This window comes from Schistocerca cancellata, chromosome 8 (genome assembly GCF_023864275.1).
Source record: "Schistocerca cancellata isolate TAMUIC-IGC-003103 chromosome 8, iqSchCanc2.1, whole genome shotgun sequence".
Taxonomy (NCBI): Eukaryota; Metazoa; Arthropoda; class Insecta; order Orthoptera; family Acrididae; genus Schistocerca; species Schistocerca cancellata.
Window position 1 is genome coordinate 511,372,742 of NC_064633.1, and position 27,551 is coordinate 511,400,292.

Sequence of the window (27,551 nt, forward strand, 5' to 3'; positions counted from 1 at the left end):
TGTGTATGTGTTTGAGGTTTACGGGCGCTAAACAGCGTGGTCATCAGCGCCCACAGACAAACGTGTGGTTCCTGAAGAGGGGCAGCAGCCTTTTCAGTAGTTGCGAGGGCAACAGTCTGGATGAGTGACTGATCTGGCCTTGTAACACTAACCAAAATGGCCTTGCTGTTCTGGTACTGCGAACGGCTGAAAGCAAGGGGAAACTACAGCCGTAATTTTTCCCGAGGTTATGCAGCTTTACTGCATGGAGAGCTGCATCAAACCAGTCTCAGGACTGAAGACCACAACAACAACAATAACAACAACAAGTTCTAGGGGACAGATGAGCTCAGAAATTAAGTCCCATAGTGCTCAGTGACATTTGAACCATTTCTGAATTTGTCTCAGCTGTAGATACTCGACCGTTTCTGAAAAAACGACGGTCAAAGCTTTCGAGGTATGTTCCAGGTGCTTTAAGTGTCTTTTGCCGTGTGATATCCTCATACGTAATGTAGGCGCAGTGGTTAGCGTCGCGGCTGCCTAACTTCACACCCGGTGTTCGAGCCTTGATTATTACCTTTATTTTTGATTTTACCTACGTCCGTATGAGTTTACTACGTGGTCCGCGGCTTGTGGTCTTGCGATAGCGTTCTCGCTTCCCGCGCACGGGGTCCCCGGTTCGATTCCCAGCGGGGTCAGTGATTTTCACTGCCTCGAGATGACTGGGTGTTGTGTGTCTTTCATCATCATTTTATCCTCATTCATTCGCAAGTCGCCGTAGTGGCGTTGAAGAACTTGTGGAGCGGCGGCCGCACCGCCCCGCGAGGGGTCTCCCGGCCACCAATGCCATGCGCTCATTATTATCATTACTACATGAATGTTTTCCGGTGTACACTGACAAAACGTTGCCCTTACTCGTCTACTGGGTGTATGTCAGATGATCGATTTTTTTAAAAAATCTGAAAATCATTTGAAATTGTTTTCGGTTAATTTCTTGAAGTGGATCTTGATTTGCCTTGTATCTTGATTGAGCCAGTTTTCGGGAAAGTGATCCGTTGCGCATGCTTTGCCGCAGAATTATTGCCAACGTGCGAAATTTTCTTCACTATTAATGCCGTTTCTTTCTCAATGAGATTCATACGAAGAAATGTCACTGTGGCAAATCTACCACTGCACGATTTTCATTGTGTTCGGAATATCTGTTTGGAATATTTCTATAATCGATATCATCCAAGGGAAAGCATCATATCTTCCTGAAGAACAAATACATGAAAATATACATGAGAATTAATGGAAGAATTGATATGAGAATGAAATATCAAAATACGACAATTTAAAAAAATTGTCAACCCTCAACATACCACACACACATAATATTACACAGTAAATTTGCGACACTTATTGTGGTATCCAGTTGTACCTTTACAATTAGTATAACGTCCTTGTACCCCATAATTTGATAAGAACACTTGTGTAGTAACCCTCTACATACATGAGTAGGTAAAAAAAGCAATAAAATAAAATAAATGAGAACAATAATCGGGCTTCCAGCATGGGACGCAAAATTAATATTCCGCGAAGCTAATAACTGAGCCACATTTCGTCAGAGGATATCGGTGTGTAAAAAACAGATAAAGTACCTCGAAAACTTTGACCGTCGTCTTTTCAGAAACGGTCGGGTATCCACGGATAAGCCGGGACACGTGTTGCCTTACTTTGACTTCTCTTCCTCTGAGCGAAGTTTCTGGGGAATCGGCTGTTGGCACTCGCCGTGTTCTCCTCGTCAGTGCGTTTCTGACAGTCGTGCGGAGTGGCGCTTGTGCGAAGACGGAATGTGCTGACATCCCTGTTTTGTAGAAAATACTACGGTGAATGAAGCTATGCTCAAATGAAAAATGCCATGGTTTCTGGTGTATAATTCTGTGTCTGTGTGATATGTCACATAACTCCCTTTCCATTCGAAAATTACCATTTGCATCCAAGATGGCGTGTCCGAAAATGGCCACTATGTTGATAACATAACCTCACACATTTTCGCCCTCTCCCATATATTAATTAAGTTTAAATTTCTGTTTATTCACTGTTTTTGTTTTACACTGGTCGTTCCACCCATATTGACCATCCTCTAGGTACAAGTTTAACACTGTCCATGTGACGCTAAATATTTCTTTTCTGGTCGCGCTGCAGCCCATCTGATCGAAGTGCGCTTGCGATGCAGGAGGTAACAACCCCAAGGTAGACAAAGCAAGTTTCTTTTGGCGTGTAAGTAGGCTGTTTAGGTTTTCTTATTGGCCACGCCACGTAGCGCTCTGTATGAAAATCACTGGCTGTGCTGTGTGCAGTCTGTGGCTAGTTTGCATTGTTGTCTGCCATTGTAGTGTTGGGCAGCGGCAGCTGGATGTGAACAGCGCGTAGCGTTGCGCAGTTGGAGGTGAGCCGCCAGCAGTGGTGGATGTGGGGAGAGAGATGGCGGAGTTTTGAAAATTTGTAATACTGGATATTATGAACTACTATATATAATACGACTGTTAAGGTAAATACATTGTTTGTTCTCTATTATCATCTTTCAATTGCTAACTATGCCTATCAGTAGTTAGTGCCTTCTGTAGTTTGAATCATTTATTTAGCTGGCAGTAGTGGCGCTCGCTGTATTGCAGTAGTTCGAGTAACGAAGATTTTTGTGAGGTAAGTGATTCGTGAAAGGTATAGGTTAATGTTAGTCAGGGCCATTGTTTTGTAGGGATTATTGAAAGTCAGATTGCGTTGCGCTAAAAAAAAAATTGTGTGTTAGTTTAAGCACAGTCGTGTAAAAATTGTTCTAAGGGGACGTTTCAGGCGGATTCGGTTAAATCACCTCCACAATAAAGCTCATCAAACTAATAAATGGTCGTCTTTGTCACCTATAAGGGAAACATCTAAATTCTAGGACGGGTTTTTAATGGATTTGGGAAATATAGTATTTAAGAGTCTCGTATCAACAGTCGTAGGATAATATGTAATCTGCACACATCTGATTGGTTCGTCATGGCATGCCGAACGATATGGCGCTGTGATAAGAAAACGGACGCGCATTCGGGAAGCGGATGGTTCAAAACCCTGGCCGACAGTTCAGATGTGGAGTTTCAGCGGCTTCTGTACGTCTCTTAAGGAAAAAGACGGGATGATTGTTTTGAAAAATTCACTGCCAGTTTGCTTCCCCTATCCATATATGGTCAGTCTCTACTGATCTCGTCATTGAAGAAACGTTAAATCCAAATCGACATTTCTATAATAGTAACCCATCTATACTGATAGGTATAGATCACTTCGTTTATAAAAAAATAATAACTTTGTGCAAATCAGTTTTTTTGCGAGCGATATACTTTGTGAACTATTGCCTTCATTTGATATAACGTGAAAAATTTTAGTGAATTAAGAAAAGAACAGAAATATGTTAATTTTATAAGTTATTTGCAATAGTGTTTTCAATAAGTTTTGTGCTATGTACATGAAAAAACTTAAGTAAATTTAAATACTTACGTCAACAGGTATGTAAACGCATAGACTCTTTACTTACAATTTTAGTAATTCTGTTCTGCCGCTTCGAGCTTGGAGGAAAGACACGTTATGTTATAGCCGGCCGTTGTGACCGAGCGTTTCTAGGCGCTTCCGTCTGGAACCGCGTGACTACTGCGGTCGCAAGTTCGAATCCTGCCTCGAGCATGGATGTGTGTGATGTCCTTAGGTTAGTTAGGTTTTACTTAAGTAGTTCTAAGTTCTAGGGGACTGATGACCTCAGATGTTAAGTCCCATAGTGCTCAGAGCCATTTGAACCATTTTCTTCTGTTATATTGGTGACTCTCGTGGAGTCGGTGCTAACAGAGAGAGATGTATGGACTGTTGTAAGACAGAGGCATGTTAGAGCAGCAGCAGAAAGTTGTATTTCTGTGAAAGCTGGTTCATCATTGTGAAACAGTTTGCTTGCTTACTATGAAAAAACATAGAAGACAAATCGTATAGGAATTCTTATTATTCACGAGCAGCAGCTACCTTGTTAATCCGAATTGTAATCTGCAGGTAGTTTCTTCGAACTGACGAACCTTATACGAACAATCATACTTCACAGAATGCAACCGACAGCCATCCCGCAATTTAACCCCATACACGGATACACACACTGTAGACCTACTAGAATTTGTCCTGATTTTGACCTTCGTATCAGCTATCTCGATATCGCTTAAGAGGCTTTTGGTACACTGCACAGCAGCGAAACCTCATCAAAGGATTTCCATCGCGTGAGGAACAGGGCAGCCTGCTACTGCTGGTAATCTACTAAATTGCGTTCCTCGTTAAAAATGTGACAGGAAAGTCCTAAATTCAGCTTTCACTGAAAGAACTATAGATAGTTTTTTTCTTTCAATGTTACCTAAATACTTATTAGCCCTAACAGTCAAGTATATCGCCACTTCGCATCAGCGCTGAAAATTACAATCACGCAGAAACTAGAATATCAGGAGGAAAGTTCGACGGGACATTAAACCGTAATATTCCTTCCTTCCAGGAGGAAGTAACAAGTAACGTTAGCTGAAAATCTGCTGTTGAAAAGACAGGAACCAGCCAGTACTTCGGACTGTGTCGAATTCACTGCGTTTCACTGTATAGGGCTTTTCCCATCACAACTTAATACTGAGTCCTACAAATTCTGCAGACACGTTATAAAATGTGAGCGGCAATTTCACAGGATTTCGTGTATTACTACTGGATTGGATGACCGATATTAATAGGCGTGATGGACAAATCTTTTCGCATTAAATAAAGGGCTTAACAGTTGTCATGGAAAAAAAAGATTCTGCAAAGGGGCCAACAAGCAATTAAAACGTAAGGGGGTTTAACATTTACGAACAGACCTAATTTCTTAGCTAAACTGAAAGTTTTATTTTATTCTTAAGTGGAATATGAAAAAGATTTTTTTAGCTCTATTATAGTCACTTCCTTAATCCAAGTATGACAAGAAGAAAGGAAATCTTACGAAATAGCAACAACAAGTATAATAAAAGACATTACAGTGCATGTGGGCTTCAGAAAATATAGAGTTGACTTACGGTTGTTTCAAGCGTTGTGTATTATTCGCACTGATTTTACAATTCTTTGAAGTGAGCACGTGAAAGTAACAGCTGTTACTGCCTACAGTATATACTTATCTCGTCGCGAATCTGCAAATGCGTGAAAACAATACAGCTATTCTTTCCTACGACAAGCAAATAAAACTGATTCCTTGAACAGTGGTGTCCAGTCTTTATCTTCAGACGGCAACGCCAGATTACGCAACCAAATTCTCGAGTGTAGCGCGTATCTGTTGCTAAGTAGTATGCTTTCTACTGTCCTTGACGTACAGAGTGAGTTTTCAGGGGGTCAGGTCGCTTCATTTATCATATCAGCAAAGAGAGTTAAATAGTACCATGATCTCTAGTAAAGACTTGTCAGGTAGAAACTAAGCAACTTAAGCATAAGCACCTTGCTTCAATAATTGTACCAGTCAAAAAATGGCTCTGAGTGACTTAATTTCTGAGGTCATCAGTCGCCTAGAACTTAGAACTAATTAAACCTAACGACATCACACACATCCATCCCCGAGGCAGGATTCGAACCTGCGAGCGTAGCGGTCACTCGGTTCCAGACAGTAACGCCCAGAACCGCACGGCCTCTCCGGCCGGCTATACCAGTCACACCGTTCCCGGTCAGACGGCGTAGTCTGTACGATGGAGTGAGAAAACGCAGGTGGAGCACACTGCGGGAGGCGCCCATGTCGTCGTACTTTGTGATGTTTACGTTTGTGCATAGTAATAGTGTCTCTTTCCATAGCCTGACCACAGAAGCAGATAACTCGGGAGCAGCAAAGAGAATTTTCGACATGAACGCTGGCGCTAATGTCTCTGGCAAGTATCTTGAAACCGAAGCTCTTTGGGGAGCCTGAGAAAGATCCCGGAAATGCACAAAGGTCAGGGCACTCTTTGGCTGGCCCGCAGGCTAGACAAAGTAGATTCTGCTGTTTTTCATTTACAGGTTCATGCTTCAGATGCATTGTCAGAGCTAGGCTGAACCTATAAAACAGTTGTGTTAATATCCCTTGTCGTAATTTCATTGTTTGCTTGACGCAGTATTCTCTTCGAATCTGTTGCCGCTTGGCACACGTAATTTATTAGGTATGTCCTTGACTAAACGCACTACACACCCAATGGGAAAAAGGAAACTGGCCGAGCCACTCATTGGAGCAACACTTACCTTGCATTCGAACTGTAAGGGGCAGTCAAATGAAAACCAAACACCCGTCACAACAGGAAGATCGAATAATTCCATTAAAACATAACTGCCACACACGCAAAGACCTTTATTCCACTGGGAGACGAGACAATCAGTTCTTGTTTTGCCGAGAGCAGTCGGTCGCTGACGTTTCCACACCCCACAATCGCACTCAGTCTTTCACTTCCTCATCCGACTGAAACCGACCTTCGCATATGCCTTTCTGCAGGCCGCCACAGACGGGGAAATCAACCGGTGGAAGATACGAGATGTACGGAGGATGCTGCAGTTTTTTGTAACCAAATCGCTAAAGCTAGGCTTCGTCCGATTGGCTGTGTCGGGACGGGCGCTACCTTGCAACAAAGCATTCCTGGGTGTTTTGACTTTACGGTGCGTCGCAGTTTCTGCAAAGGGTACCTTCACAGCGCTGCGTAATGATTGTGGTTGCACGCTCGGGGAACAGAGGGTCCCTGTAGTCAAAGAAGGTCATCATAACCTAACCGGAACTTTTGCGAAAATCTTTGGATTTCTTTTTAGGGGGAGATGAGGGGTGTTTCTGCTGTTGGCTTTGCCGTTTGCATTCGGGAGGTAGGACGGAATCATTCTGTTGGACGCATAACGACCGCTTCCACACACTGCAATCGGACTAAGGCTACGCTTCAGAGATTTGGTTGGGAAACACTGCAGCATCCCCCGTTCAGCGCCGGTGTTTCACTGTGTGATTTTCACATATTTGGCAATCTGAAGAAATACATGTGTGGACGTCGATTTCAGTACTACGAGGAAGCGCAAATATGGGAGCGGTTGTGGATACGTCGGCCGCCGACCGCGTTTTTGGACACGGCAGTACAGCTCGGGAGACTCATCAGCAACTATTACCAAGCACTGTATTCCGCCATACTTAGTGTCACTTATTGGCACCTACTTAGCCTTGAACATCTAGAGATTTTCAAAATAGGAATTTATCACCTTGTCTCTCAGTGGGATAAATTCCTGAACTTGTGTGGTGATTGCTTTTCAATTGAACCATTCCATCATCCCGTTGTGGCGGGTATTCAGTTTTCATTTAACTGCACTTCATATTCTCGGATACTTACGATTTTTGTTTGCCACACAGATTGTTATGCGCCATTTTGCCGCTAAGTACCGGACTGCAGGTTTTGTTGGAGATTTTGCGAAATATTTGCAGTCTTCAACTCTTGCGTAAACAGCTCCGCACATGTTTCCCACGAATTGTGTTCCGCATAACATTAGGCAACGAACACGTTCTGCACTGCCGGCCGGAGTGGCCGAGCGGTTCTAGGCGCTACAGTCTGGAACCGCGCGACCGCTGCGGTCGCAGGTTCGAATCCTGCCTCGGGCATGGATATGTGTGATGTCCTTAGGTTAGTTAGTTTTAAGTAGTTCTAAGTTCTAGGGAACTTATGACCTCAGCAGTTGAGTCCCATAGTGCTCAGAGCCATTTGAACCATTTGAACGTTCTGCACTATCGTGAGCACCATTTTTGTGTTCCATTCAACATGTCTCTAAACACGTTTGCTCCTCTCACTTACTCAAACATAACGACATAGCGAAGTATTCGGGACAGAGCTTGTGGAAGATGGGCAAGCGTAGATACGTAACATCAACCGACTGGTACATCGAAATTACGGCCTGAAGCATTTTCTGTGATGGACAGTTCTCCTGTTCATCAGCAAGGACCAGTTCCGCGTTACTCGCACAGATATCTTCCAGGCTAGGCTTAATTTGCCCACCATGTGTAATGGTAATAATCTTTCTTTCGATTCCACCTCACTACATCTCCGGTATATTTATCGTATAATTTATTTTCAATATTTGGACAGTGACATAAACTCCACATAAGTACCTGTTGTCGCAGTCACCCACAGACGTCAGTGGCGACACACCAATCAAGTCACGTGGTCAGTGCCCTTCGTACAAAATACTTCAGTCACGTAGCCTTTCTCCGTGGAAAACCCACAGCTAGCAACTGGACTCACATTCGAGAGGACAGAACCTCAGTTCTACGTCCGGCCATTGAATTAACTTCTGTAGTAGTTTCCCTAAGCAGCTGAAAGCAAATGCCTGGATCGCTCCTTTGAAAATGACACGGCCGCTTTCCTTTCATAAACTTCCCAAAGCGAACTAGCGCCCAGTCGCTAGTACCTTGACGTCGACGGAATGTCAGACTTCTCGTCAATATGACAACAACACACGTACAAATCACTAATGTCACGTCTATTTTCAACATTACGCAAACAATAACGTTCTCTGAAGCAGTTTTGACTTCCCTAGCACTCAAACAATGAAGACTTTCACGAACGGATGTTGTAGTTGCTGACGATCTTCCGGGCTGTATTTCCGTGGCCGAAGAAACTTTTCTGTTCCTGACGTTTCGTCCAGAGTTACGCTGGACATCTTCGGAGGTGCTCTTGGCGATGCTAAGTCTTGCCGAAAAGTTTCTTCGGCCACAGCAATACAACCCGAAAGACTGATCAGCAACTACTTCCTAACACTATATTTCGCCATACTTTCTGTCTCTTATTGGCACCTACTTGGCTTTGTACATCTAGAGATTTTCTTGTGTCCTCAATCTTGAATGAATTCCACGTAATCCGGACTGTTGTTTAACCAACAAAATACGAAAGTGACGAGTATCGAATCAGATTTGTGACTAGATTCGAGAGTTTCTAGCAGACAGGATTCAGTGGAACGAAGTCGACAAACATTAGGGTAATTTCAGGAGCATCCCAAGAGAGTGTTACGGGGTCGTTGCTTTTTACAATATATAGAAATTATTTAGGTAAGAATGTAAACGTCATATGTCACGGCGTGTGTTCAGCTGCCTGTCAGAAAGCGTGCTTTTCCTCCGCGCGCGTTGGCCTCTTTCCAGGAGAATAGATGAGAGGCGTGTCTTAAGTCTATTTGGTTAGTGGAGGTGAGTGTAATGGATCCATGTATAGTTTTGTGTATTGTTATGTTTGTGTTGTGTGATGATGATGATGAGAGAAGGGAGAGAGTAAAATCCGGAGCCAGCACATTGCCAACTTCTCTTGAGTAGTACCGAGGGGGGCCGTAGAGTTTAACGTTCCCATCCAACGGACGGACCACTGTCAATGGTGTCACATGCCCTCAATTCATGAGATGTTGTGGAGAGGACTGACATTTAATCCAGGACACTGGCGCAAGAGCTGGCCATCAGGGACTTTACGTCATCACCTCTCCCTCCCATGCTGGTCAAATACTGGCAGTTAAAATTTCACCTACTACCAGAATTCTAAGAGGCTTACCTCCGAGTCGAGTGCTATCGTACAAGCTTGAGTCAGTGATTTCTCCTGAAGAGGCGAGTAATTACTTAGGGATAATGTTGTAGGCCCTTGAGGCTGTCTGAAGATCATGATGTCCATAGAACAAGACTGTTTCGAAATGCATGGAGATTTGTGGGAGGATCAATTGGTGTATGGATTGGGAGCTGCGTCTGAACGTAAACAAATGCAAAATTTTGTGCATAAATAGATGGAGAGATCCATTACTATTCGAAGAGTCAATGACAACTGCACAATTTCTAGTTACATGACACTGAACTGGATTTTATTAGTACTACCGGTTTCGGCCGTAAGCAATCGTGTGTTAGAGAAATTACTAAAAACATTTCAGTTGTCATACATATTGAAACACAAACCACTGAATATTTTAATCCACGTGAAACACGTATTAAAAAACTCATTCATAACGTTTACAAGTGCAGCAATCGTCGTGTTCTAAAAAATGGTTCAAATGGCTCTGAGCACTATGGGACTTCACAACTATGGTCATCAGTCCCCTAGAACTTAGAACTACTGAAACCTAACTAACCTAAGGACATCACACAACACCCAGTCATCACGAGACAGAGAAAATCCCTGACCCCGCCGGGAATCGAACCCGGGAACCCGGGCGTGGGAAGCGAGAACGCTACCGCACGACCTCGAGCTGCGGACTGTCGTGTTCTACAGGGGTCGTTAAGCGAATAGGAAATCCGAGAGTGCACGTTCGAAACAGGTTCGGTCTACATAATACTTTCTTAGACGTATATCTCGCGCAATCAGAACGACGAGAAAATCTGAATCGTCCACCACTAGCGAATGGAACCGGGAAACGGGGAGGGAGCAAATGACAGTAGTATTAGAAGTAAGTTCTGTCACACACCGTAAGGTAGCTTCAGGAATACAGATGCAGATGTGTGTTTGTACCACGCAGTGACCCATATGAAAGGCTTCTGCGTCATTCATACCTTTTCTACCGCCTAATGAGGGCAGAAGCAGGATGTATCACGCACATTGACGACTGTCGCGTATCATTAGCACGGCCCTTATATTTCTTTTTGGGAGACATTTCCGCCATTTGACTGTAAGTTACTTCTCTTTTACTTCACACAGTAATGATTTAGCCCTTATAGCCCATCACAAGTGTAAGCTGAAATATAACAAAATGTTCAACCTGTCTAAATGACACGCCATCGTCGAAATAACTTATATCTGTTCTCTTGAAATAGTCGTCGTGTTACAGGATTCGTGTTCATATCAAAGATACATTATATGGCCGACATTGTCCACAGTGAACAAGCATTTACAAGCTGAATGCCGTTTTTGACAGCCAATATACTGTTATGACCTGCATTTATCACGTCCATATGTCAACAATATCCGTACATATTATAAAAACAGATGTTTGCATGTAAGTGGGTATGTAGATATGTTCTACATTTCCTCTTATACTACTGAACCGATTTCAACCAAACTTGATGCACATATCTCTCATTGTAAAGCAAAAATCGCTGTGGGAATTAGGAACCAAATACCTGCCATAGTTCAGGAGATGTGACTTCATAACAATGAACCCAACATAGTTCTCAGTACCCACAGGAGCCGCTTAATATGTCTACACAAATAGACGAGGGCTATTCGGAAAGTAAGTTCCGATCGGTCGCGAAATGTAAAACACTGTGAAAATCCGATGAAGTTTTGCACAAATGTGTTGGGTAGTGTCTATAGGATGCCCGTCGATTGCGGCACGTCACTCTTTTCAATACTGAGCGCAGAGTGAACACGTGAAGATGCCTACAAAATAGTGTCTCCCGCGAAGTATGAGGGCCCTGTGAGAGATTTCGCCTGAAGCTATGCAGCCCACGCATCATAATTGTCATGCGTTTCGTTCTTCGCGACAATTCTCGGCCGCACTCTGCAGGAGCAAGGACGATTCTCCTCCAGCGTGTTTGAACACCCACAACACAGCCCGTAGTTGGTTCGTCCTGAGTTTCATCTCTGCTCACATGAATCGCAGGCTAAGAAGACAACATTTTGAAACAGATAACGAGCTGTACACGGGCGTATAGAAATGGCGAAAAGGCGCAGCCGGCTGCCTTCTATGACGAGGCTATTGAAAAGTTGGTACAACGCTACAACAAATGTCTGAGTCGGAGCGAGACTGTGTAGAGAAGTAGCTGTAAGGTGTAGCTTAATCCTGCAAATCAAACATCTTGGAGTCTCACAGTGATTTCCATTTGGTGACCGATCGGAATTTACTTCACGAATAGCCCTCGTATCATAGTACGACACATAGTTCAGGGGATATGACGCTATAAAAACTGACATACATGAAAAGCGCCGCGTATGCATGAAGTTTATACAGGGTGTTACAAAAAGGTACGGCCAAACTTTCAGGAAACATTCCTCACACACAAATAAAGAAAAGATGTTGTATGGACATGTGTCCGGAAACGCTTAATTTCCATGTTAGAACTCATTTTAGTTTCGTCAGTATGTACTGTACTTCCTCGGTTCACCGCCAGTTGGCCAAATTGAAGGAAGGTAATGTTGACTTCGGTGCTTGTGTTGCCATGCGACTCGTTGCTCTACAGTACTAGCATCAAGCACATCAGTACGTAGCATCAACAGGTTAGTGTTCATCACGAACGTGGTTTTGCAGTCAGTGCAATGTTTACAAATGCGGAGTTGGCAGATGCCCATTTGATGTATGAATAAGCACGGGGCAATAGCCGTGGCGCGGTACGTTTGTATCGAGACAGATTTCCAGAACGAAGGTGTCCCGACAGGAAGACGTTCGAAGCAATTGATCGGCGACTTAGGGAGCACGAAACATTCCAGCCTATGACTCGCGACTGGGGAAGACCTAGAACGACGTCGACACCTGCAATGGACGAGGCAATTCTTCGTGCTGTTGACGATAACCCTAATGTCAGCGTCAGAGAAGGTGCTGCTGTACAAGGTAACGTTGACCACGTCACTGTATGGAGAGTGCTACGGGAGAACCAGTTGTTTCCGTACCATGTACAGCGTGTGCAGGCACTAGCAGCAGCTGATTGGCCTCCACGGGTACACTTCTGCGAATGGTTCATCCAACAATGTGTCAATCCTCATTTCAGTGAAAATGTTCTCTTTACGGATGAGGCTTCATTCCAACGTAATTAAATTGTTAATTTTCACAATCAACATGTGTGGGCTGACGAGAATCCGCACGCAATTGTGCAATCACGTCATCAACACACATTTTCTGTGAACGTTTGGGTAGGCATTGTTGGTGATGTCTTGATTGGGCCCCATGTTCTTCCACCCAAGCTCAATGGAGCACGTTATCATGATATCATACGGGATACTCTACCTGTGCTGCTAGAACATGTGCCTTTACACGTACGACACAACATGTGGTTCATGCACGATGGAGCTCCTGCACATTTCAGTCGAAGTGTTCGTACGCTTCTCAACAACAGATTCGGTGACCGATGGATTGGTAGAGGCGGACCAATTCCATGGCCTCCACGCTCTCCTGACCTCAACCCTCTTTACTTTCATTTATGGGGGCGTTTGAAAGCTCTTGTCTACGCAACCCCGGTACCAAATATAGAGACTCTTCGTGCTCGTATTGTGGCCGGCTGTCACAATACGCCATTCTCCAGGGCTGCATCAGCGCGTCAGGGATTCCATGCGACGGAGGGTGGATGCATGTATCCTCACTAACGGAGGACATTTTGAACATTTCCTGTAACAAAGTGTTTGAAGTCACGCTGGTACGTTCTGTTGCTGTGTGTGTCCATTCCATTATTAATGTGATTTGAAGAGAAGTAATAAAATGAGCTCTAACATGGAAAGTAAGCGTTTCCGGAGACATGTCCACATAACATATTTTCTTTCTTTGTGTGTGAGGAATGTTTCCTGAAAGTTTGGCCGTACCTTTTTGTAACACCCTGTATACATTTACTCTTTTGCTACTAAGACACGTCTACAGTCAAGTCAATTTAAGGAAATCCATGATATCTGGCAGCGCTTTCGACATCTTTCAACTGCGAAGCTCAAACGAAAACAATAGTCTTCTATACGGCTATGAAGTGACAGTCACGTTTACAAAACAGCGTTAAAGATAGGCGAAGCAGCTGCGCCCAACGGTCATAAACCGTACGTTTCTAATATAAAACTGCCAAAATAGATATTCAGGCAATGCCAGATTTGTGAGCCAGTATTTGTATATAGTTTCTATGCATTTATAAAGTCATTTAAAGCTGGCCGGAGTGGCCGAGCGGTTCTAGGCGCTACAGTCTGGAACCGCGCGACCACGCGACCGCTACGGTCGCAGGTTCGAATCCAGCCTCGGGCATGGATGTGTGTGATGTCCTTAGCTTAGTTAGGTTTAAGAAGTTCTAAGTTCTAGGGGACTTATGACCTCAGCAGTTAAGTCCCATAGTGCTCAGAGCCATTTTGTCATTTAAAAGAACACTGTTCGTCTTTTTTGCAGGCAGAGGTTCATTTTCAATTTGCTCAGGGTTTTTTTTTCGTTCCCATATGTACCTCGAAGCTAAAGAGTTCATAGTGGCAAAGAGACTTTTTGTCAGTAGGGTGTCGAACAGTCTGTTGGTAATCAATATGGAGCTACCTATTGAAACCTACATTTATTGGCTCGAAAACTAGCACAGAAAGATCGCCCTACTGAAAGATCGGAATCTTCGAAGAGGAACACTTTCAGCCACCGGCCAGCAGTAGTAAAACCGGTGACCAGTGCCCACCAGACAGTTCCACCGAAGAATCTGTAAAATAAATAGGTTCAGAGAGTCCCTGCCAGCCAGATGCTCCAGCGGGACAAATACCAGTGCTAACGTTCGCAGACGGAACAGCCCGTTTGGTCGGTCTTCAAAATGTTCAAATGTCTGCGAAATCTTATGGGACTTAACTGCTAAGGTCATTAGTCCCTAAGCTTACACACTACATAACCTAATTTATCCTAAGGACAAACACACATACCCATGCCGAGGGAGGACTCGAACCTCCGCCGGGACCAGCCGCACATGGTCGGTCTTCGAACGGCCCTCAGCGCGCAACATGACTTAAGACAAACTGAACTAAGATGAAGACCAGCAAGGGAAAAGCAGATTATAGGGGACGTTACTATAGACGAAAAAGCAGAACGAGATAGAAAAAGATGAATATCATCAGAGCAGTTGAATAGTAATGAAAAATAAAAAATCGAAAGTCAAGCTCACTCTTGGTGGAGATGGGGGCATTTCTGTGGGAACCCAAGACACTTGAAGTCGTTTTTAGCTCTAAAATTCGTTGGTTCCGCCAACTCACAACCAGACTGTCGCATATCAACCTAAACTAGACCTTGGGCTAAGCTGCCAATCAGTCTGTCACCACAACCAGACCTTATGTTTCACGTGATTTGTCTTCAAAAATCCACAACGGAACTATCGCACTCCGAATTAACTTAGACCTCGTCTGAACATGACAAACCAGCCCAAAAAAGGCTGATAAAGACAAAATAAATCATCATAAAAGGGGTCTAGTCGCAGGTTTTTCAACGGCCCAACATGTATTAGACTGAAACAAGTCCATTGTATAACAACACGTCAACATCACGCTTTTCGTGCTTTGTCACGTGCACTCCAAGAAATCGGTCGCAAGGTGGAGGGGTGTGATAAGAATTTTTCTTGCTGACCACTGCAGGTACGTTTAATGTTTTGCAAAGGCTCACATATGACTTCGTTAATGGCTTAATTCCGACTGACTGAGAATTTTGCTTTGCCCTCAGAGATTAAATTACAAATATTTTGTTGTTAAAAGCGATAAAATTCCGGACTTTTCAATTCATACGGTTATGAAGTTCCGCATACGTACAAAAATAACTTCCAGTAGCTCGAGTTAGGCTTTGGAGAGTAAGGAACGAAACTGAAAAAACTAAACTCCTCCCGAACTGACCATGAAGGCCGAATGGTACCGACCGACCGCCGTGTCGTCTCCAGCCCATAGGCGTCACTGGATGCGGACATGGAGGGGCATGCCATCGGCACACAGCTCTCCTGACCGTATGTCAGTTTCCGAGACCGGAGCCGCAACTTCTCACTCAAGAAGCTCCCCAGTTTCCCTCACAACCGCTCAGTGCACTCCGCTTGCCAACAGCACTCGGCAGACCGGATGGTCACCCATCCCAGTGGTAGCCCAGCCCGACAGCGCTTAACTTCGGTGATCTGACGGGAACCGGTGTGACCACTGTGGAAAGGCCCTTGGCTTGGAGGGTAAGGACACCTACAATAATGGTTTTGAGGTTTTCTCAGTTTCACTGAAGACTGGAGTCTAGACTGCAAGGACATCGGAGATCATTGAGACCAACACCTGAAGAACACAGATAATGCAGACGTCGAAATACTAAGCGTTCCTAAGGGCTACGCATGACAAAATGCACACGTAGGTATAGCCTAACGTAACTTTTAAAGTTCGAGAGATAATTGAACCAAACTTTACACATGTTGTCATCAGGGTACTCGCTATAATCTGCATTTTTTCACTTTTTTGTCAAATAATTTGATCATGAGGAAGCTGAATATTTTTAGAACACCTACTATTACATGAGGAACATTTTCTCGAAGATTACTTTATTTATCACTCTCATAATGTGGTAAGTTATTCTTAGTGAATAGATTAACAAATCTGTGCACCAATTTTTCAGTATTTTTCTTAGAACTCTCACAATCAATTTTTAAATTTATGTGTATGATACGTAGCAATTTATGTTTCACAAAATTTTAAATAAAACTTACAGTAACGCACTATGAAAAATTTTGCACCGCAGAAAGTTTTGTTACAGTATGTAGCAAATTTCACCTTTTTATCTGCTATGATTTAGCGGAAAAACATTCCCTACACAATGGAAAACGTAAGTTGCGGGAAATGAAGAAAGACGATTTTATTATGTTTACAGAGTCTTCCGTCGATTGTTGGTAGAACAACATTATAATAATAAACTGAATGACACCAGTCTGATTTTGTTCTACAATATTACTTTTACTGTGTTAACCGGTTTTCGGCTTACAATGCCTTCTTCAGACATTTACTGAGTATTGTTATAATACTTACAAGGCTATTTTACAATACTCAATAAATTGTAAGCCGTAAACCGGTTAAGACAATAAAAGTAATATTGTAGAACAAAAGCAAACTGGTACGATTTTATTAGGATTTAATTCATAAACAAGTGCCAAAATGTTTGCCACAACCATACATTTGGTCTTCTTTTCTTCTAGTCCGATTCTTTTCTTCTAATCCGATTTTTTGGCGTGCCCTTTTGGCAATATCCTTCACTGACATTTCGTAAGTAGCAGTACAGATATTATCAATCCTCTTCAGTATCTTGCTGAAACAGTTTTATTAACGTAAATGACGGCTTTTTGTCACTTTCTTAAAAACCTTACCGCTATAGCTTGGCATTTTAAACGGCAATGCAGTCGAAAAGTTTGCAGACGCCTTTGCTTCTTGCAGTAACAACAGAACAATAAGTGTTTATATTTGAACACCAGAGACAGTAACAACAGGAAAAGAGAGCTAACGAAATACAAAGATAACTCATCGTAAACTGCTTCACCGCCTTCTATAACCTTCAGACGCTTCTCTGACCGCAGGAAATAATAAAACATCACAAATACCTGTAAGTGCAGAGCTGTGTAGAAAAAAGGAGCGTGGCACTACACATTCGTTGAAAGAAGATGGCTTTTGCATAATTTTCAATACGAATTAAACTCTGAAAACTGGAGACATAATTTCTAACTTGCCGTAGAACTAAATGCTGCCCGAAAATTTCAACATTTTTGACCACTTTTGCGTACATCCCTCTTAAAACTAATAACTCGCAGTTTCGTAAAGAGAGTTGTATCTAGGTGTTAAATTTTAGCACTTTCGTACCTGATTGCCGTATACGTTCTGCATCAGGCGAGCTTATTTATTGATGTCGTCACTGAAGAGAAAGGATGGCGTTTGTGTGCTCGTGAGCATGACGTCAGCTCAAGGGCCACCAAGTTCAGATGAAAGTCTCTCAAGGACCCGTGTCGTACGGCTTAGCCTGCCGGGAAATTTTATGTCTGACTCTTGCTTCTGGTTTAATGGGCTAGCATCACGATCGTGAAGCATACTCCGCCTTTAGGGAACGAAAATATGCAATATCCGGGTTACTGGTGCCGTAATACAGTTGCCGAGTCAGGGACCAAACATCCGGAAGTTGCATCAAGCCTATAAACAGATAAAATAAATGAACAGAACTGTTTCACATGTTTCCAGTACTGTGGCAAGATTTGTTTGAAAAAAATAACAGTCTGATAGGAATAATTTGTGTGAATTCGCTTATACGATAAATATTGGTATCCTATCAGCTTAACACATATTCAGACAGTTAATATTTTGACTACAATCGCTCGTTATTTATGTATGAGGATCCGGTGATTACATTTCGGCGATAATAATACTGTAAAAAGCAACATTTACGTTTGGAAAACTATCTCGTGCAATTTCAACAGTTAATGAACAATAATAGCTCGTTGTTCATGTTACCTAAGTATTTTGGCATGTATAGGCATTTGTGAAAAGTACTTTTCTAGATCACATTCGTCTTCTCTTCTGTCCACATTGCTGAATCAGCTGCTGTGTGACTTTAGCGCTGTTTCCTGTCCAATGTTCATGGCATCGTAATGTCCAAAACAGCAAGAATGCCTCGTCTAACGTCTGGGAGTTCTTTCCAATACGACAAGCGATTGTTGCTAGCTGACGGTGCTCTCTGTATGTAAGAGTCTTGTAGCTTTTCTAGCGAACGATGTAGCTGTCTCTCTCAAGTCTACCCCATTCTTTTGATTTAAGAAACATGTACGAGTGTGATTCCCCAAGAACGTGGGCTAGAAGGCGGAGTTCCTCACTAATAAAGGAGAAATTAAAGGTTTCAATGGGACTCGACAGAGATACTGAAGCATATCTATTGAGAATATGTTCAATCGATTACCCTTGTGAGTCCGCCTTGGCGCGAAGTGTTAACATCAGGCCCTATCTAGAAGCCTCATATCTTTTTCTGTTCATACGGACCAACAAACAGAAGGGCTCAAGTGACATTCACCACAGAACTGACCTCAGGTGATGTAGGACAACAGCATGTACTGGAGGTGACACTTGGAATTTATACATCGCCTCAGAACTCAGACAGTGTATTGAATAAAGCTGTGATCTACCCTAATATTTTATTAAGCATATCCGCTTGGAGGAGCTATGGCATTATATTCCTCCGAGCTTCTGAATTGACTTACACAGCCAGTTATAGGGAGACTTAAATTTTAACGTGGACTCGGGCGGTGCAATTCGGCATTTTTCGGATAAAGACATTTCCAGAGGTGGAAGAAGTATTAAATGACAGCTTAAAATTCAGCGAGTGACGGAGGTTCGAATTCGTATCTTTTCAATTTGTCGCGTCATACATAGCCATTGAACCACCGAGATTCACGTCAAACCTTAATATTCATTTCTGTGGAGCCCTCTCTTTTCATGATAGTCTAGCGTGCAAATTATTAATTTCATATCGTATCTTATTCTACAATTACAATTTTTGCCATTCTGAGTAGATCCCTAATGCTATACAACGTCAGATGAATGACGGAAGATCGGAGTTTTACGTCTCGTCTGGTCAACGACATACTTTCAACTTGTCATGGTCGGCATTCACAAATGGTTCAAATGGCTCTGAGCACTATGGGACTTAACTTCTGAGGTCATCAGTCCCCTAGAACTTAGAACTACTTAAACCTAACTAACGTATGGACATCACACACATCCATGCCCGAGGCAGGATTCGAACCTGCGACCGTAGCGGTCGCGCGGTTCCGGAATGTAGCGCCTAGAACCGCTCGGCCACCCCGGCCGGCTAGGCATTCACAGTCTTGCAGCATTTTTTAAAGGAAATGATATTTGCTGTTGCCTGTAGAAGTTATTTATTTCACAACAGCAGTTTCGGGCTTTGGGCCATTTCCAAGTGGTAATGCAAAATATTTTGCTTCAACATGTGTTACGCTTTAACATTCTCCAACATTTATAAATGTCATCGTTAAAAAAAAGCATTTTCGTAGTAGAAACAGAGATAATATAAGACGAGTGCTAAGCTCTGTTCGTGGTGAAATGATGTAAATTACATGACATGTCACCAATGTTAAAATCCTTCACAGTGTGTTAGAAAATATATTTGTAGCGATTTATGTGAACGATGGTAACGCTGGTGACATTTCACGTAAATTACATCATTTCACGGTTGCTGTATATCTACTGTGAAAAGGCGTATATTTACTATAACGTGTATACGTGTCGGAGAATTTTCAAGTCTGACATGCGCTGAAGCAAAATCTTTTGCAGCACCACACGGAAACGGTCCAAAGGCTGAAACTGCCATAGTAAAATAAATGACTTCCATAGTGAACGGCGAATATGATGTCCCTAAAACAATATATACTGTTCCTCCAGTTGGAAGTTAAAAGTAGCCGCACGCCAATAAGAGCGGGATTCAGTAATAGCAAAACATTGTTTTATTCAGAACTTGTTCAATTCACGAAACGCGCATGGAAAAAGATGATTGTCGCTATGCCCCGTGTCACATCTAATTGCACCCATTTCCTCGTCGTGTTCATTTAGCGAGAGGTATCTAGGAGGATTCTTCTTGGACAGTTAGTACGGAATTTCAGCATTAAAGCTCTCCGTGATGCATAAAGCCTCTCTTGTAGCGTCTGCCATTGGAGTTTTATGAACATCTGTGTAGTGTTCTCGTGCCGAATAAACGACCCTATGAAGAAACATGCCACTCTCGTTCAATCCTCTCTATCTCTTCTATAGTTCCCATACGGTGAAGTTTCTCGCTAACCGGTCGAATACGTGTTTTGTAACCCATTTCTTTCGTGGATGAATTACATTTCCTTGAATCCCTCAGTGAAGCTAACTCTGGCTATGTTTTTCCTACTAGTTGTTTTATGCGAGCAACATGTGAGCAACCGAGGTGGCGCAGTGGTTAGCACACTTGACTCTCATTCTGCAGGACGACGGTACAAACCTGCCATCATGATTTACGTTTTCCGTGATTTCCCTAAATCGCTTCAGTCAAATACCGGGATGGTTCCTCTGGCAGGCCACGGCCGACTTCCTTCCCCATCCCTCTCTAATTCGGTGGGACCGATGACCGCGCTGTTTGATCCCTTCCACCAAATCGAACAAGCAACGCGCAAATTGTAACACCGATCGTTTCATCCTACGGCATATACTTTCCTTCTGCTGGTGTACGGCTTTTGGGATTTTTCATGCACACTTGTCCTTCATAAAGTCCCCGCAAAGACATAGCTTAACCGAACAGACCTGTGCTTAATGTGTATTGATCTGTAAAGGATTCACGATTGCGAGACAATGACTGGCGATAAGCGTAGCACGTAGCTCCATTTCCATGGAAAAAGCATTACTGCATTTCATGTTAGTTTAACTGCAGTAGACGTTCTCGAAATTCCGAAAATGAACGTCTGTGGAGCCATAATTATACGACGTGAAATAGCTCAATAACTTCTTTTTCTTTTTAATTATGAAGATGAATTTCATGGACACTGTGTGATTTCGATGGTCCGAACGTGATTACTCAGCTATTCCAATGTCCAGAAAGGTGAAACGAAGCGTCATAACTAAATATACATTGTCAGATCAAATTCGCCAGCCACAACCTTTTTGAGCAATTACTCGTGACAATCCAGTTCTCTTTATTAGCAGGAAGCAGCCCTTGATGACATGAAATGCAGTCAGCTATAATGTCCGAAGGATTTAGAACTGTCTACTTTAGCACCCGCCTATTGCAATCCGCCAATCAGATTTTTTTCCGAGAGTTCTACAAAATGCTTACACCTGCTTCCGTAGGTAGAAATGAAGGCTTACGGTTATCAACTCCTGAACACTGTGTGAGTATTGGATGTCGTGAATTTCACAAAACTCCCTTGAGGAACGAGTAAGGATATGCGCCTCAGTTAATTTCATTCGCAGATACGGCCTCCTTTACCTGAGCAGCTCAGGCAATGACGAGAAGATATTCAAAGTAGTTTCAAGCAAGAACTAGAGCTGTGACAATTACTCACGCCTGCCACGTGATCGGAAAATCGAGCGAGCGGAAAACACAAAGACCACAAAGTGTTGCTAACGGAGCGAGGTTGTTTTATCTTCGACATACACTCCTGGAAATTGAAATAAGAACACCGTGAATTCATTGTCCCAGGAAGGGGAAACTTTATTAACACATTCCTGGGGTCAGATACATCACATGATCACACTGACAGAACCACAGGCACATAGACACAGGCAACAGAGCATGCACAATGTCGGCACTAGTACAGTGTATATCCACCTTTCGCAGCAATGCAGGCTGCTATTCTCCCATGGAGACGATCGTAGAGATGCTGGATGTAGTCCTGTGGAACGGCTTGCCATGCCATTTCCACCTGGCGCCTCAGTTGGACCAGCGTTCGTGCTGGACGTGCAGACCGCGTGAGACGACGCTTCATCCAGTCCCAAACATGCTCAATAGAGGACATATCCGGAGATCTTGCTGGCCAGGGTAGTTGACTTACACCTTCTAGAGCACGTTGGGTGGCACGGGGTACATGCGGACGTGCATTGTCCTGTTGGAACAGCAAGTTCCCTTGCCGGTCTAGGAATCGTAGAACGATGGGTTCGATGACGGTTTGGATGTACCGTGCACTATTCAGTGTCCCCTCGACGATCACCAGTGGTGTACGGCCAGTGTAGGAGATCGCTCCTCACACCATGATGCCGGGTGTTGGCCCTGTGTGCCTCGGTCGTATGCAGTCCTGATTGTGGCGCTCACCTGCACGGCGCCAAACACGCATACGACCATCATTGGCACCAAGGCAGAAGCGACTCTCATCGCTGAAGACGACACGTCTCCATTCGTCCCTCCATTCACGCCTGTCGCGACACCACTGGAGGCGGGCTGCACGATGTTGGGGCGTGAGCGGAAGACGGCCTAACGGTGTGCGGGACCGTAGCCCAGCTTCATGGAGACGGTTGCGAATGGTCCTCGCCGATACCCCAGGAGCAACAGTGTCCCTAATTTGCTGGGAAGTGGCGGTGCGGTCCCCTACGACACTGCGTAGGATCCTACGGTCTTGGCGTGCATCCGTGCGTCGCTGCGGTCCGGTCCCAGGTCGACGGGCACGTGCACCTTCCGCCGACCACTGGCGACAACATCGATGTACTGTGGAGACCTCACGCCCCACGTGTTGAGCAATTCGGCGGTACGTCCACCCGGCCTCCCGCATGTCCACTATACGCCCTCGCTCAAAGTCCGTCAACTGCACATACGGTTCACGTCCACGCTGTCGCGGCATGCTACCAGTGTTAAAGACTGCGATGGAGCTCCGTATGCCACGGCAAACTGGCTGACACTGACGGCGGCGGTGCACAAATGCTGCGCAGCTAGCGCCATTCGACGGCCAACACCGCGGTTCCTGGTGTGTCCGCTGTGCCGTGCGTGTGATCATTGCTTGTACAGCCCTCTCGCAGTGTCCGGAGCAAGTATGGTGGGTCTGACACACCGGTGTCAATGTGTTCTTTTTTCCATTTCCAGGAGTGTATAAGAAGAATCTACAGTTAGATGGCTGTGCATGTGTTCCACTTCAGTTCTCCACGTTACTTGCGCACATTAGAGGTACTGGACATGGTATGTATTCATTACTGAGTAGCAAATGTATTACCGTTTACGTGATCCAAGTAGGCTGTATTCTATTTATTATCTGTGCGATCTGCCATTATTCTCCTTGGGTCGTTTTCAAGCACGTATATTAAGCTTCCAGGTTTATTTTATGGTGGTGCATGTGGATAGGAACACGTCTCACTTTTGTGCGTATGTCGCACAGAAGTAATATAATATTGTACACGGTTAAGTCTACTAATCGACACAAACAGAAAGATCTGTTTGATTGGCTCAAATGGTTCAAATGGCTCTGAGCACTACTGGACTTAACATCTGTGGTCATCAGTCCCCTAGAACTTAGAACTACTTAAACCTAACTAGCCTAAGGACATCACACACATCCATGCCCGAGGCAGGATTCCAACCGGCGACCGTAGCAGTCGCGCGGTTGCGGACTGAGCGCCTAGAACCGCGAGACCACGGCGGTCGGCTGTTGGATTGTATCGGCTAACAATCGTAACCTGTCTACATGTACTAGCGATAAATTACTGTGGAAGCTTAAGATACGTACTTGAAAATAATTCAAGACTGAGAATGACAAAGATGGTAAAAAGAATACAGCATACTTGAAGGATGTCTTTATTCTCAAAACACGTTGAAGCTGTGAAACCCCACAAAAATAAAAGCTTTTAAAATTTGTCTCAATTTGGTTCCTAATAGTGCTCCGAAAGCTCTTCGCAATGAGACCCGAATCAGTGTCCTAGCTAAAGGTGTTTATAACTCAACATAAAGTTTATTCTACAATATTAGGCGCCTGCGCCTATACTGGTACGACGACATCACACATAAAATAAATACTGCACGACAAACACATGTGGTCACGATCCATCCGTTGTGGGCTCAACCATTACTTACGCGTTATGAGTGTCGTACTTATTAGCGATTCAGATGTGACACGGTGTTTTATCACATGAGAAAGTTATCCCTTCTTGGGAATAGATGTTTTCACGCCAAAAATCATCGAAACGACCGGGAAACTTACGGTGGACGTTGGAGCCTAACGCACTCCTCTCACTAAGAGGAGTATAAGTCCACTAACGATATTTGTTGTACTCGTGTCTTCGGCATCTTTGGAGACGCCACGACAAGAAATAATGTGAATTTTATTGCTGCTCGTTTCACTTAACAGCAATTTAATCTGTCCTCTTACGTTGCTGCTTACCCGCACAATCGGAAATCGCCAAATATTCGGAAATAAACAGCCAAATAGTTATTTCGTCCTTAGTTTTCTGATCAGACGGAAATGTAAATGACATCGAATATTGCAAAACATACTTCTGTTGCATTTGTAAGAAACTCCAAGAATGTGTTTGGAACGCTAAGACGAATAAAAAGCATGTAGCCGGACGAGATCCTACCGGCTTCGACTCTGTAATCAACGTCTTTATCCGTTACGAAGGCATCTATTTTTCGTCTTTTGCGTCGCTTGTCAGGGCACCTCTTGAAGGCTTATATCGTTGATGCCTCATTAAGTGACATTTATTTACGTGGGTGACGCGTTTGTGACAAATCTGTAATGCACAATTCCCTTCAGACAGGATACTACTAGACGTTCTGGCGGTTTCCGGCGACTAGAGGAAGCAATGGGATGCTGGTGTGCAAGACTCACACGTCTCCTTCATCATTGGACTTACTTGGAGGTGTTTTGTCGATCTTCTTTTCAGGACAGTCGGCTGCGACGATTTGCCCAACTTATTCTCCGAAGATATCATGCTGTTTGGAGGAATTTTCTCTACTCTTAAAACGATTGCGTACACTCCACATACTTTTAAATCAATCCTACTATATTTCACTCTCGCAAACAGAACACCACGTAACAGTTTTCACATAAATGAATCATATGTCGTAAGTCCAATGAGTCGCAGTTCGTCAGAAACTATTAATTACTTTTACAAAAAATACAGTTCCAAAAATATCGCAAGGTTCTCTCGAGTCCACCATCCGCAACTCTAGAAAGTCAGTAAGTAAGTAAGTAAGAGTAAGTAAGTAAAAAGGGTCTTTTCTTTTCTTTTACACAAATAAACTGTTCACAATAATGACAGACGTAGCACCGTCACGGAGTAATCCGCGGTTACTCCTAGAGCTGGTTATGTAACTTCTGTGACGAGCGAGGCAAACACTTGCACGCGCCGATCGACCGTGACTATTGCCGTATTCTCTTGACACACGTCCACCCTGAGCACACAGACAACCGGCGCGAGGTAGACACTCTCCCGTTTCTCACGCTCGTACGTAAAATATCGGGTGGAAAGCCGAGGGTGTCTAGAATTTGCGTCGAAATTCTCGAGGCACTACCACGTCGGGCCTTTGAAATAGCATACTGCAATAACAGCAACGTCAATATGGCATGTCCAAAATTATCGAGGATAACACCATCACCTAGTTAGTTACATGTTCCATAGACTATGTGTGGTGTGCGTACTGTAAGACTATCGGTACACACACCGTCATATTATTTGACTTGTCGCTCTAACGAAGTAGGCGAGTGTCAGCAATATGTTTCGTGGTCTTATCGTGGCGTGTTTATCTTCTGCCATTAGGTCAGACGATAGAAATGCCACTTTCACGCTTAGAGTAGCAGGTTGACAGTGACCAACTTTAAACAGAACTTGATTAATTTTCACACAAATTTATTAATATAATAAAAAGCATAGACATTACGTAACTTGATTCTGGATGCTGTTTACAACTGACAATCTGAAGTTCCTTATTGGTCTTGGTACGTTAATCTTATTCTCACATATCTCTGATACTTGACAAAGTGTCTATTCATTTATCTTCATGGCTATGTACAGGAATATGGTAATCTTATTAGGCGCAGACTGAAACTTGACTATAGACTGGTACACACTGATGCAGACAGGTACAGACTGGTGCAGACAAATGCAGACTGGTACAGACTAATGCAGACTCATACAGACTGACTAATGGGAGGTCTGTACAATCGTTATAATACCTCGTGCATTCAGGTATCACTGCACGAGTGTGATCCGCAAGGAGAAAAGGTTCTGTGTTAGCAGCAATCTCATTGGCTGCGTTACATATTAATATGCGGATCGGCGGAAGCAGAATTTGGTCCGTTTCTAAGGCAGCGCCATCTCGTAGTGCGGAGACGGACGAGCGCTGCGCCTGCGCTGTTATGCTTAGCGGGGCGCGCTCTAGTGGGAGAGTTGTGTACGCGCTGCCTACATGGAACTATGTACACAACACTATGTGAACGATTCTTTTATCGAAATCATGTGGAACGAGTCACTTTACAGGACATGTATGTGGAAATACTCTCATCTTTATAAGAAAAATGCATCAGGCCTCGACGTCTAATGCAACTCACAGTCCCTACTGTAGCGCTTACCACGCACTGGAGCGTCCCCACCTCGCTACCTGCTGGCGCTGCTGCCTTTACCGAGCGCACAACGCAGACAAATGAGGCTGGTGGAAGGCGGATGTGCAGAGAGAGAGAGAGAGACACACAGCCACGCAGCCGGGGCCGCGCGTTTCCTTGACACGCTTGTAAACCTGTTCCTATCTCTCATCGATCACCCGCGTCTCTCGCCGTGCGCTGGGAGTGTCCACGCCGGACAAACGGCCGCCCGCAGTCCGCGTTTGATATGCGGCAGATACGGCGGCACGGTTAGTCACCGGGCGACCCCCGTCTGCGCGGCTGCGGCGGCCGCGACCGGCCTCGTTGCGACACCTCGTCTGTTACGCGCGCAGGCATCTCATTACGGCTGCGGCACACAAACGGAGAATAAGTCCGGCGCCGTTTATCAGCGCGCGCGCGCAGTCTGTCGCGTCAGGAGCAGGCTAGCCAACCGGCCGTACGCGTCGAGCCACAGTACGAGCCACGCATGGCCAGTCACGCGCGTTCCGCACTCGATCGTGCTGTCGCTGAACATATCCTGGAATAGGACTGTGCAACTTGCACTCTTTACGCGCCAGGAAATCGTATTGGACCGATCACCGTACTTCACGCCCAAATCGGACGCTCATGCTGAGGCGTTAGATCCACAGGTAGCGGCAAAACCTCCCCTTCTTCGCTTCCTTAGAATTTCCTTGTTTCCCAAGATGTCTCAATGGCGCCCGCGCCAACACTCACATAGACAACTGGAAACGGCTCAACCAGAAACCAACGCCCGAACACGGGAACCCACTTTCGGAATCTCTTGATATTACGTACTAGAGGCCGCAATTCGGTTTATAAAGGAGGACCACATTCT

At 44.2% G+C, this 27,551-nt stretch overlaps 1 protein-coding gene and 1 pseudogene across 1 annotated transcript in view; both read right to left on the reverse strand.

The window, feature by feature from the left end:
- Nucleotides 1-27,551, reverse strand: part of LOC126095660 (uncharacterized) — a 755,174-nt gene that overhangs the window by 575,641 nt on the left and 151,982 nt on the right. The gene's annotated exons all lie outside the window — the stretch shown is intronic.
- On the reverse strand, nucleotides 15,696-15,813 carry LOC126095814 (5S ribosomal RNA; annotated as a pseudogene).